Below are 14586 nucleotides of genomic sequence, written 5' to 3'. Positions count from 1 at the left end.
ATAAGTGTCCTGCCCTCAAAAACCTAGTACAACATCACTCAACCAAAAGGCCTCTTAGATCATCAAGCAAACTACTACTAGAAGTCACCAACAGCTATAATAGCTTTTGAGATGCACTATATAGTAGTTCAGTGGCTAAAAAATGGAACTCTGTCCCTGCTAGCATTCAAAACACATCATCCAAAGCCTCCTTTAAAGACCTCATCAGGCAACATCTCAAGCAAAGTTGGCAGTGCCATGATTGCTCCCCAGGCTAGTGAAAGCGGATAACATATACACACTAAATCTAGAGCACTTGATAATAGTTTTTAATCTTACTCACAAACACTGTCTAATCTACAACGTATGTACTGTACCTGTGTACTATGTATGTATTCTACCTTATGTTCCAAATTTCAGCTGTACACCACAAATCTCTTAATTACCTTTATTTTTTAAATTAATATTTTTTTGTTTGTTTCTCTCCACTGTAACTGTTTATGTGCCACATACCACTATAAAAACATGTGTCTTGTAATTTGTGTGTATACTGATCATGTCTAAATAACTAAATGTGTCTGTCATTTTTCGTTGAGGAGCTTTTCTCCCCAGGCCTCTGCTGAAAAAAGGTCCTTTTTGGCTCAGTCAGACACCCCCGGTTAACACATGTAAAATAAAAAATAAAATAAAATAAATAAAAAAACTATATATATATATATATATATATATATATATATATATATATATATATATATATAGATAGATAGATATATACAAACTATGTACCTGTGTTCCCATCACTGTTACTGAATGTGATCTGTTTCTGTTCTATTGCATTGTTGCCTTCATTGTAATTTATATGCCATTTTATATGGAAAATAGAAAAGCATGTATTACTTGTTAATTACATGTGTAACTTAGATCTGATGAAGCTGTCAGAGTGAAAGCACTCATCTTTTGTTTTACTTAATAAGACATAGGTTAAATAAGCAGTAACAGCTTGAATCCTGTTTTCTTGTTTTTAATAAGAATACAAGATGATCTTTAACACGGATCTTACATTAGTATTTATAACAATAGTTTGAGCACATTATATGCTTTTATCATTCCTTTACAACTATTTTTCCTTATTTTTGGTTCAAATATATATTCATGTATTTCTAAAAATATTTGTACAGCCTTATCATTCTCCTCTGAGACCCAATGCCTGACCTACCTTTCAACAGTACAACAGTACAAACCAAACAAATCCTATTATTATTGCAGTTAAATCTTGACCCCAGATAATACTAGAGACAATTTCTAATAACTCTTTCTCTTTCATCATAGGAAGTGTATAGACCACCCTATATGCCCTTATTACAGTATGCATAAGGTTTTTTTACACATACTTTCTTATTATGTATTTGAACAGCTTTCCACATAATTCTATCCCTTTTCTCCATTGCTTATTAATAATATCTTGTTTTTTTTTTAACTTTTCTCCCAAAACATTTTCTTCTTGTATTTAAAAATACATTTTTCTTATTTTAACTGTGCCCTCAAAACAGGTCCTCTTGACCTTATTTGATTTTAACTCTATCTTTCTAAGTCACCTTTACCCTTTACATGTTTCATCCATATTTTTGTGTTTATTATAAAGGTCTCCTGCATAATATATAAATAATGTTGGTGTTAACCCCATCCTGCTTATTATAAGACAACCTACATAAGACACAAATAGTAGTGCTGTTAATCCCTCCCCTTATTTTCCCCTATTTCACTGGTAATTCATAATTACAGCATTTATTACAAACATAGGCAAATCTGTATTCACTGAACTTTTCTCCTTTCTGAACATGTACCTTCTAACCCACTACCAATTTATCATTACTGTATACCAGGACCAGATTCCATAAAGTTCATGGAAGGTATTTGCTGACAGTGCAGCACATCAAAGGTAGACTCCAGCACATCTCCTGCCAATGTAATTCCAGAAGACACGCTGAAGGCAGGCTGATTACTTAAGTATTCAGCGTAGGATAACTAGGGATTCAGCACATGCCAGTGTGATTCCAAAACACATCATATGCATACATTGCAACTCAAATATGACAAACAGCTATGCTGACTCCACTTCTGAAGTTCTTAGCTCATGCATTACGGACCCCAAGGATTTCACGTGAATATTATGGGTTACATATAAATCCATAGCAAACTGAAAAAAAATATTACAATCTGCTGTTAATATACTGCAACAAGTAGCAGTGATGCAAGCCATAAATGTGACTATGACTGTGCATCCTAGAAGGCAGACATTTAGAGTCAGAGCTTGGCTGCAAGATGTCCAGATGTCAGGCCAGCAAATAATTGACAGATACTGTCTAGACAGCCAAATGGTGCAGGCTGTCTATAATATGTGTGCCCCACACATCTGTGCAGACCAAGCAAGGAAACCCCATCCCCCTTGAAACTAAAGTGTGTCTCAGCCTGGGTATACTCATATCTGAGACATTCAGAGACACATGGGGGATGCTGTGGGAGTATCACATACTGCTGCCAGTCATATTCTGGGCAAATTGCTGGCAGGGATGAGCATCAAGGTGGATGACCATATACACTTACTATCCACCGTCATGGAGTGGAAAAATGCAATGCACCTGTTTTACGCCATAAAACTTCTCCCATGCAGTTGGTGCAATAGATTGCACACACATTGCAAACACATACCTTTCAAGACACCAGTACATTCAACAACAGACTGATACATAAACAGAAAGGGATGACCATTCATCAAATGCCAAGTTGTGCACACAGCAGAAGGCAGCATAACAAACATCATGGCAACACACACTGGACGTGTCCATGGTACTGCCATTTTGAGGGAAAGTGAGCTTACGGCTACATTCCAGCAAGCTGAAGTCCCAGAGGGATTGCTTCTGGGTAAGTATAGCAACACAGCTAGGATTTAACTAAAGGATCCCCCTGTCAACTACATATAGTCTGAACAAAAGTGTTTTTACCCCCCCCCCCAATAGGTGACTGTGGCTGTCCTCTTCAGCCATGGCTAATGACCCTGTACCATGATCCATCCAACCCTGCACAGCAGGCCTACATCAGAGTACATGCAACAACCAGACATACCATAGAGTGTGTGTTATGTGTACTGAAAGTGAGGTTCAGATGTCTGGACACATCCAAGAGTGCACTGGAACAGAAACCTGAGAAGTCAGCACAGTTGTTAATGGTGTGTGCCATGCTGCATAACATGCTAATCTGTGCACATGGCAGTCTTCTAGCTGCAGGTGTAGGTGAACTACCATAAGAACCACAAATGTCTGAAGAGGACATCCCTGAGTTATCAGAGGAGCAGGGGCAGGGGACATAGGGGACAGAAGTCACACATAAAGGCCCAGAATACACAGCAGCATCTGACCCACATATTTGAGTCTTGACAAGCCACATGTACATGAGTACACAAACTAAACACTGATGTTCTGGTCTTTCCCCTCAACAGCAATACACATTGCATCTAATGCCATTTCCCACTTGATGTATACACACTGAGCATTACACATAACACGAGACTAACCTATTCTAACATGAACATATGCAAGTGTGTCAAAAATCAAAACCAACTCAGAGCACAATCAACACAGGTATTCATGCACACTTATTCTATTTTATCACTGTATGTTCAACAATAAGGGACACACATCAGTGCTACACTTACAAATCTGTACAATATCACAACATGAAATAAAATAAATCACACACAACATCATGCAGACATTTTTATTTCAGAAACACTTATCACAGCAAAGTAGTGCTGAAATAATATGACTCAGCTATGTGTACTACACTACACTAAGCTAGAGTCAGAGAGGCTGCACAGCTAGAATCAGAGGGGATGTAGCCAACTGCTATAGTGTCAGGTATAGTGTATGACAGAAGAATGCCAAAGAAACTGAAAAGTAAGGTGTACAAGTGGCGCAACCAGTACTACTGTATGATACAGAAACCTGGGCAGTAAAAGCAGAGCAGCTAAAGAAGCTAGAGGTGATGGAAATTAAGTGCCTGAGAAGGGTGGTAGGATGCACTCTGTGGGACAGATAAAGAAATGAGGACATAACAGCAGAAGCCAATGTAGCTCCAATTGCAGAAAATATCAAAGGGAACAGATTACAGTGGTTTGGGCACATGTAGAAAAACAGAAGACAATCTGTTGAAGAAGATTTGAGACAGACAGGAAGAAGGTAAGAGGAATCAAGGATGCCCAGCAAAGAGATGGATAGGTTGTGTGAAAGAAGATCTGCAACAGTCAGTCATGAGCGTCGAAGAAGGAAGGAGTATGGCATTGAATCGAAATAGATGATGACAGCTAACACAATTTCCTGACTTCTTGTAGAAAATGGGAAAAAGGGGGCCGATGATGATGTGTACTACACTGTTGGACACACTCTAACCCCAATCTTGTTCAACCTCACTGACATCTCACACCACTGTTTGCCCTGCCAGGACCACATACAGACACATCCCACCCTGTTTTCTCCACAGAGAAGATGGATGGGGGTATGACACCATGTTCAGATGAAGGATCATAATTTGAAGATGATGGCCTTGTGACTGGCAGGACTTCAGCAGATGTGCCAGCAGTTGGTATCTGTTCAGGTTGGATCAATGATATGGAATGCAGATGGTCAGTGGTGGTTCTGCAGACAGGTGGCCTGCCTCTCATAGGTTGCAATCTTCTTTGCATAATCATGGTACGCAAAAGCCTGTTAGCAGTATAGCACTACTGCAGTACTGAAGATGTAGGTTTTCCACTGACCATGCCACAGCTAGCAGACTCTCATTCAGAGCAGCCCATGCAGCCATAATCTCACAAAGTCTGTGCTCTTGTTGTTCATGCATAACACAACACTGGTGTACCACATGATCTATAGCGCAGCCAAGTGCATGGACGTTTGAATGATGGCGTAGCTGTGCACAGTTATTTACCTGCAGCAGGAGGTGCACACCCTCTGACCATACCTCTCAACCATACCAAATCCCTCTGTATTTACTGGATTTGAGGGCAAAATACTGGGGTGCCACGAATTCCCGAGTGACCCCCCCCCCTTAATTTCTGAATTTCCTGGGCTTTTTTTTTTTTTTTTTGTACTACCACTTTAAATTTATGTCTGATGTCACCACCCATCACCAGCCTACAGGGGTGTGTGTGATGACATCAGATACTGCATGCTGGAGGGAAATAGGAAATATAACAGCAATGGCGCGGCAGTGGCAGATGTGCATACGTTTTGCACATTCTGCCCACATACCTCTAGGTAAGAAAACTGTTATCTAACAGGAACGTAAGCTTTCTCTTTATTTTATCTGCTGGTCTTGTTAAGTGTGCAGTTAATTTATTTTATCAAAAGTATGTTCATAAGTCTGGCCAAGAACTTGTACATTTAGTTTATCTGCTGGCATTAACCTTGTTGTGCATTAGTTTATCTGCTTGTTTAGTAGCTGCAGGCATGCCACTCAACCATTGTTTTATTTGATCTGCTGGCTGCAAACATTATTTTATTGTGCTGCTCACTCAGTTATCTGCAAGCATTATTTATTTTATCTGTGCTGTTTTATGTGCTATTCTTTTGCTAGGCTGGCCAAGTGTGCAAGATTAAGTCTGTTCGCTGTTATCTGCTCAAACTGTTGTTTTTATTTGATCTAATTTGCTGGGGATGGCTGCAATATGCTGGGTTGGCCAGGCCTGTGTGCAATTAATTTATTTTATCATAAGTCAAGTCTGTTCATAAGGGCCAAGAACTGTGTGCATTGTAAGTGCAACACTGGAATTGTTATTTAGTTTATCTGCAGGCATGCCACTCAACAGTTGCTTTAGTTGATCTGCCAGCTCCAGATGCAAGTTTTATGCTGCTATTCTGTTGCTGGGCTAAACTAAGTGTGCATTATTATTATTCTGTTGCTGGGCTAAGTGTGGATGTTAAAAGTCTGTTTGTAAGTCTTGTGCATTTAGTTTATCGGCTGCAGGCTGGCCAATTCGTGCATTTAATTTATTGGCTGCAAGCAGGTGTATGTGTTATATTTTAATACTGCTATTCTGTTGCAAGCATTTAATCCAAGAACTGCATGTGCATTGCACATCCACCACTGGCATTGTTATTTAGTTTAGCTGCAGGCATGCTGCTTCCACTCAACCGTTACTTTATTTGATCTGCCAGCTCTGGATGCAAGTGTTATGACACTATTCTGCTGCTGGGCTAAGCTAAAGTTCTGGCAACATTGTGCATTTATTTGTATCATATATCTATCTATCTAGATATCTATATATATCTGTATATATATATATATATATATATATATATATATATATATATATATATATATATATATATATATATATACATATATATAGATATAGATATATATATTTATAGGATCAGTACAGATCCCCAACGGCACTTTCTGCCGAAGCAGAAATCACTGAGCATACGTAAGCGAAAGTGCTGTTCACCAAAGCAGCACTTTCAGTTAAGTATGCTGGCTGTGCTGGTCGCACTATGGTGCGGTTAAGGGAGAATTTCCTTCTCTCCACTGTAGTGCGACCTTGGAGTGAGAATGTAAAAGTGTGGGGATGGGGGCACAGCTTGCCCCCTGCATAAAAGAAGATTTATTGTTTTTTTTTTTCAAACGCACTTTAACAAAAGCGCTTTTTGGTGAAAGCACTTTCATTAAAGTGCATTTGGTTATTGTGGATTCAGACTATTGAACTTTCGTTCAATAGTCCTAGATCTATATTTATATATATATATATATATATATATATATATATATATATATATATATTTGTATGCCATTATTTTGTTACAAGCATGTGTTATATGTTATATATACTGGTATGCCACTATTCTGTTACAAGCATTTGGGGGAAGTGTGGCTGGGTGTTACAAGCATTTGATCTGAGTGCATTGTTTGCATTCTATGTATCTATTGTAGGCATTTTATAGTATACAGTGACAGTGTGTATACCTTTAAATTTGATTAATTTTGTTTAATTGTTTAATTGGATTGATGGGCGTTGTATATATATATACATGGTTTTTAATTGTGACTTCAGTATTCTGAAGAAGTCCTATGTGGACGAAACCTAGGTAAACCTTCGTCTGTGTTTCGTTAATAAACCTGTGTTGGCCTGGATTCGTTTTCCTTTTTCTTCATTTTTGGTTCGTTGTGGAGGTTTGGTTCTTGGTTTGGATTTTGTTATGGAGAACGAATGTTCCTTGACCAGCATTATGGATTTATTACAACAAATTAATGTTCAACTAGAGGAACATTCCATTCAAATTAAAAGCCTTACTGAGAGACATTTGCCTACATCTATTTCACCTTCGTTGGGGAGTTTAGGCATGCCACTTACTCAAGCAACCCCTCACACAGGTACTGTGCCGGTTACAACTGATTGTAATGTTCCCCCATTGTTTAATGGGAATGTTAAGGAAGTGCGTTTTGACATTGGTAACAAGCAGCCAATTGGACTTAACACTGCCTATTGGAAATCCAATAGTTTTAATTTTGCTTCTGACTGCGAACCCATTAATCAAAACAATGTTATTATGGGTAAAACTTTGGCTGAATTACTGAAAGAGTTTGAGCACAAACTGTTTAAACTGAAGAGAACCCAGCTTGAAAACAGCTATTTAACTAGGAATATTGAGCTGGGGATGGTACCGAAAGGACTGAGAGTGTGGAGATACCTGAATGGGGTCGATGGCAATAAACCTATGTTGGATGAATTACATGATCTTTTTAACAAGACTGGGTTAGACATTATGAATATAATGGTCAAATATAATAATATTAAGATTGAAGCATTTGTTGCTGATTTAGAGTCTATCAATGAAAGCATTGTTCAAGATTTATTGTTCGATCGCTACTACACTAATTACACTAATATTGTTAAGGACATTGACAATAGTTGTGTTTCAATATTTAATAAGAAATCACAAAAAATTAAGAGGGATATGAAGATTTACGAAGCTGGTAGCGTTTACCCCAAATCTAAGAGGGATTCAAGTCGACATTCTACTCGAGGAGGAACATCCAATCGTCCGAAGGAAGCTTGTGGCGTCATGATGTCAGAGGTTAATCCAGAAGTTAGTTGTAGCTCCGAGGACGAACGCCCTTTAGAGGATGGTGTAAGGCGTTCGAAGAGGATTCGGAACAGGGAACCATCCTCCAATGACGAGAACGACGTGGGACGTTTGGGGACATGACCCAAAGTTGGGCGCCAGGGGTTCAGCGCTCAGCAAGGGGCTTGGAAGCCATGCAGCTAAATTTTTCCCTTTGTTATCCGGGTATAACATCACTAGGCGGTGGGGACGAGTGCAATTTACATGTGTCAGCCGGAGATAACAGCATTTTTCATGGTGCATTTTATTTAACGCCAAATTCACCATTCGTAGTTGTCAATAACTATTGTCGCCCAGACTGTCAGTTTGAAATTTCGGATGGTGGAAAGTGTGAGGTGAGTGGGGGAGCCATTTCAGCAGTTGACACCACTAGGGATGTAGTTGCTGGACATGCGCGGCATGAAGGTACTCTGAATGCTTGTGGGTTCAGTCCAAAGTGTATTTTTGCACATCTGAAATGTGCTTTGACAAGTTGTGACATCATTAACAATCTAAGTTTAGAGTCCGATGCATGTGTGGATCACATAACGGACACCCAATACAGTGATGAATCTTCGTCATTTTCTAAGTGTTTAGGTGATGATAAAATTCAACTGAATGACTCTTTACTTAATTTAAGTACTTATGATTTTGTCATTGACGACAATTGTGTTACTATTAATGACAATATTGAGTTAAATCAGCAACATGGCCCCCTTATGGGGTTGTCTTCCCTCACTGACTCTATACTAACATTATCAAATGAGTTAGATGTGAATAACCAAAGTATTCCTTCTAATGCTTCACTCAATTGTTCCTTGGATGACCTATTTGGTTGTGCAATGACAGAAGTTAATGTTAACTCTTCCAATTATTTAAATTTTAATGCTAGTGTTGTTGATAATATTCATTTGGCTGACTTTGATTCTAGTGAGCCAACGGATGGGCTTTTGTGTAATCCCATTATTTTGGTAAATGATACACATGATTTTAAGCTATATAATTATTCAAGTGCTAATTTTAGTACGGAACATGTTAATCTTTTTTGTAAGGGTTTTAATTTTGTCCCATGTAGGAAAGGTAATTTAGTTGAAACTCTTATTGATTTAAAACTATTCACAAGGAAAATTAACTTACAGATATTTTTTGATAAAGCTAACCACTGTGACAACACTCAAAACACTAGGGATATTTCTAAACCTAGTGTATTTAACCCACCCCTGAATCCCATGATAGCATTGTTTGACAGACTGTGTGAATTTGAAATTAGGGAACACTTCAAACAGTCCACGAGGAACATTTATTTGAATCTGACTAAAAATGAGCAGGATGTATTGCAAGATATTTACAGTACTGACAATATTAGAATAATGAAGCCAGATAAGGGCAACGGAGTTGTGATTATTGATAATAGCGACTACATTTGCATTATGATGTCATTGTTGATGGAGGACAACTATGTGGAAACTAGTATTAATGAAATCAATATTGCATATAGGAAAATAGATTTATTATTGGAAGACATGTTATTTCAGGGTGAGCTGAATGAAGTTGAATTTGTGTATATGATTAACTCTCACCCTGTGGTTAGTGGCATTTTTGGGATTCCCAAAATTCATAAAGGATTGGATAATGTGCGTTTTAGACCCATAGTTGATGGCAAAAGAAGTAAAGCATGTTTTATTAGTCAATTTTTGAACCACCACATGAAATTGGGAATTACCAAGTTTCCCTACATCACAAAGGATTCATGGCATTTTTTGGAAAGGATTAATGATTTTGGCATTAGTGACAATACATGCTTCTTAACCATTGATGTATGTAACTTGTTTTCGGTTATACCCCATGATACGGGTTTAAGTTGGCTAGAAGAACAATTACATGCAACTGGAGTGTATGAACAGGAACAAATTAATGTTATGGTTAAGTTGATGGAAATAGTCCTTCAAAATAATTTTTTATTTTTTGAGGGACATTACTTCAAACAGCAAACTGGGGTAGCCATGGGGGCAGCTTGCGCCCGATTTATGCAAATTACATCATGGCCTTTTGGGAAGAGCATTATTTATTTTATAGTGAGTTTTACAAGTATGTCAAATTTTATTCACGCTTTTTGGATGATATATTTATCATTTGGGAAGGTGATACTGTGGTTTTGGAAGCATTTTTACATTATATAAATAATACTGTTTGGTTTTCGAATTTCACCCATGAGTTCAGCACACAGTCAATCACTTATTTGGATGTTAGACTAACTATTGATAGAGATAGTGGCTTAATTAAGTCTAATATATTTCGGAAACCATCTTTTTCTAATTCTTACCTACAGTTTGACAGTTGGCATCCTAAACATCAGAAAAGGGCTATTATTAAGGGACAAATGGTCAGAGCGGCCCGAATGGTTAGTGATTTCAGTGAATTTGTGGAAGAACTAAATTTTATGATCTCTCTATTTTTGAACAGAGGATATCCTGAGAGTTTATGTAAGGATGTTTTTAAGGAAATCAGAGATAAAAGGGAGGCAGGTTTTTATCAACCTATAATAGGTGCAGGGGGACCTGTTTATCAAAAACCTGAATCAACTAACAGGTCACAGTTTTTGACCGTTAAGCCGTTATTGTTTGTTTCAACATACAATGGGGACTCTGACATGATTAAGAAAATAGTTAATAAAGTTTGGGGTTTCCTACAGATGGACCATGAATTTAAGTCACACTTTTACAATAACCCTACGTTCATTTATCGTAAGGATTTTTCGTTTAAGGATATGTTTGAACGTTGTTCAATGTCTAGTATGTTCTTCAGTAATAGGCCTTCTGGCATGTTTAAATGTGGTAGGTGCAAGGTCTGTTCTTGTATTTTAACAACCGGTAAGAGTTTCAATATCAATCATTGTTTTGTTTCAGTCACAGGTCACTTTGACTGTCATACTAATAATGTGGTATATCTTGCCAAGTGTCAGGAATGTGAAGCATTTTACGTAGAAAAACTAGTAGATGTTTTAAAGATAGGGTAAGGGAATATATTTTGGATATGAAACATCTCAAAACTACTAATGCCCTAGTTAGACATTTAATTGACAACATTGGTCACTCTTTTAAGTTTTGTGTTTTACAGCAGGTTAAGATTGACCTCCAAGATAGGATTACAGATGCTCACTTGGATGTTTGTGAATTAAGGTGGCAGCTGAGATTAAATGCACACAATTATCCTGGTATCAACGAGTTTAGTTCTATTAAGCCCTATCTTAAATTGAAGCATATTTTAGGGCGGTAGTGCAAACATTATTATGGTTTTAGTATTTCGTATTTTTTATTTATTTATTACTTAAACATTTTTATTTATATACATACATCTCTACATACACATTTTTATATACATTTTTCACTAATATAATATTTTATGTTACAATATATTTATCATTGTTATAGTTGTTGTATAGATTTTTAGCAACAATTATTTATATATTCTACTTATATATATTTATATTCATATATTTATATTTTTATTTAGTTTAGTAGGCAGTATTAAACAGAATGTTCAAAAGTTGTTTGCATTCTATGTATCTATTGTAGGCATTTTATAGTATGCAGTGACAGTGTGTATACCTTTAAATTTGATCAATTTTGTTTAATTGTTTAATTGGATTGATGGGCGTTGTATATATATACATGGTTTTTAATTGTGACTTCAGTATTCTGAAGAAGTCCTATGTGGACGAAACCTAGGTAAACCTTCGTCTGTGTTTCGTTAATAAACCTGTGTTGGCCTGGATTTGTTTTCCTTTTTCTTCATATTTGATCTGAGTGCATTTATATGTGTTATATATATATGTATGCCAGTATTCTGTTAGGTGTGTGTATGCCACTATTCTGTTAGGTGTGTGTATGCCACTATTCTGTTAGGTGTGTGTGTGTGTGTGTGTGTGTGTGTGTGTGTGTGTGTGTGTGTGTGTGTGTGTGTGTGTGTGTGTGTGTATGCCACTATTCTGTTAGGTGTGTGTGTGTGTGTGTATATATATGCCACTATTCTGTTGTGTGTGTGTGTGTGTGTGTGTGTCTCACTAGTCTGTTAGGTGTATGTGTGTGTGTGTGTGTGTGTGTGTGTGTGTGTGTGTGTGTGTGTGTGTGTGTGTATGCCACTATTCTGTTAGGTGTGTGTGTGTGTGTGTGTGTGTGTGTGTGTGTGTGTGTGTGTATATGCCACTATTCTGTTAGGTGTGTGTGTGTGTGTGTGTGTGTGTGTGTGTGTGTGTGTGTGTGTATATGCCACTATTCTGTTAGGTGTGTGTGTGTGTGTGTGTGTGTGTGTGTGTGTGTGTGTGTGTGTGTGTGTGTGTGTATATATGCCACTATTCTGTTGTGTGTGTGTGTGTGTGTGTGTGTGTGTGTGTGTGTGTGTGTGTGTGTGTGTGTGTCTCACTAGTCTGTTAGGTGTGTGTGTGTGTGTGTGTGTGTGTGTGTGTGTGTGTGTGTGTGTGTGTGTGTGTGTGTGTGTGTGTGTAAATCCCCAGTTAAGTATAACTGGTTATTACAGTTAGTCAGGCTCAAACCCTGTACCTTAATTACAAGGAGCAAGAGCCTGAATTCCTTACCCACACCCCCACTTGTGTTCAGTGTTTGGCTGCTTGGCCTGTTCCTCTTAAAGTTTGTGGCTTTCTATCAAATTAGTGAGGACTGAATTCACTAAATAATGATAGGAAGACTGAAGCTTAAATGGCAATATTTCAGAAAATGCATCGTAGCACAAAACATTTTATTCTAGCAACTTTTCTAAGATTATACAAGCAATGTTTAAAATGTGTCCCTTGTTTTGGCCTTTGTCCCCCCCCCCCCTCCAATAAATTTTGGCTTTTTCCAGATTTCTTGTGCTGCATAGTTCCTCACAGGGAGAGACGTTTAGTGCTGCTTGTGTGAAGTCTGTTTGCGTTAGTTAGTTTGCCCCTATATTTTATATTCTAAAATGTGTTGACCCTCCTAAGACAGGTTTATAGCATCTGATATTTCTATTTCTCATAACCTTCAACTTAAGCTCCTCAAGCATTCTGTCGGAGTAATCTCTCTTACAGAATACAGTCAAAGATCACATTCATTGTGGAAATCTTCATCTGTGGTGACCATTCTAGCAGCTCTTGCCAATTGCCCCTTCACACATCTTTCTTCTCATTGAAGGGGTGGTAGCTGTTGAAATGGAGAAAGGAGTTTGAATAAGTGGGTTTTCTAAAAATCATAGAAATAAAATGGTAGTTATTCCTGTCCTTACTCAGGAGGACGTCCAGATAAGATATTTTCTTACTGTCATAGTCACACATAAATTTCAAAAAGTTAGAAATGCCTCAATCCCCTCTACCCCACCCTTCCATAAAATAAAGATGTCATCCAGGTAACGTGTATAAATCTTAAGTCTATCTTTATACTACTCTGGATGATCCAAAACGTATTGATACTCCCATTTAGCCATCATTATATTAGCAAACGTTCTGCCACAAGGGAAACACATAGCTACCCCAGTTTTCCGAAGGTAAAAATCACCATTAAAAACAAGAATTGTTGTTCAACACCAGCTCTAATGGATCCTCATATAAGTTGATATCATGATGTCAGACCCCTTTTCTGTGTAAATAACCAACAACCATACTAATTCCTTCATCCTGGGGAATGACACTGTATATATCCCTTACACCAGTTGCTAAAAATACGTCATCTTACATGAAATGTGTTCCCTCTATGGTGGCTACAAAGGACAATGGGTCTCTATAAATGTGTTTTTCGCTGTGTAAATGCATGTTTAGTTTTTCATCGATAAATTTTGCACTGGGGTATGTGATGGAATTATATCCATCGACTATAGTGTGCATTGGGGGTTCTGATGCACTCTTGTGTATCCTTGGGATACAAAATGCCATGGGGACTGTGGGGTAGAGCATGTTTAATTAGTTGAAAAGATTCACATCAACTCTCCTTTCAATCATCGAGTGCCTTTCAAATGTTCTGGTAGTTACAATTTAGTTCATTTTATGAAACCCCTTGATAAATATCAGTATCTAAAATTCTTTCCATCCTTTCATTGTACTGATAGATATCCATCATGATTCCCCCAACCTTGTGGGTTTTCATGATATGTCCCATTTGCTGTTTAAGGAATCTTAGGTTGCTTATCTCTTCCTCACTCAAATTTCTTTTATCATTGCATTTCCCCATAAAAGCATTTTTGTTATATCAAGTTCTCAAACTTTCCCATAAAACTCTAAAATAGGTTGAAAGGGCAGGTTAAAGGTACTAGGTATGTAAAGTTATCATGCCTGTCAATGTTCTCCTCCAACATAATTCTAAAATTCAGTTTCCTTCCATAGAGTTTCAAGTCCATTAAGGTGTTTGCTAAGCTCACGCTCTTCGCAGGTACAAAAGTTAAACCTTAGAAAGTCAGCAATCCCTGTGTCAATTGTAGAATC

The sequence above is a fragment of the Protopterus annectens genome, chromosome 1.part1, assembly GCF_019279795.1.
Source record: "Protopterus annectens isolate FY-2018-M chromosome 1.part1, PAN1.0, whole genome shotgun sequence".
NCBI lineage: Eukaryota > Metazoa > Chordata > Ceratodontiformes > Protopteridae > Protopterus > Protopterus annectens.
Note: the sequence above shows the minus strand (reverse complement) of the source record.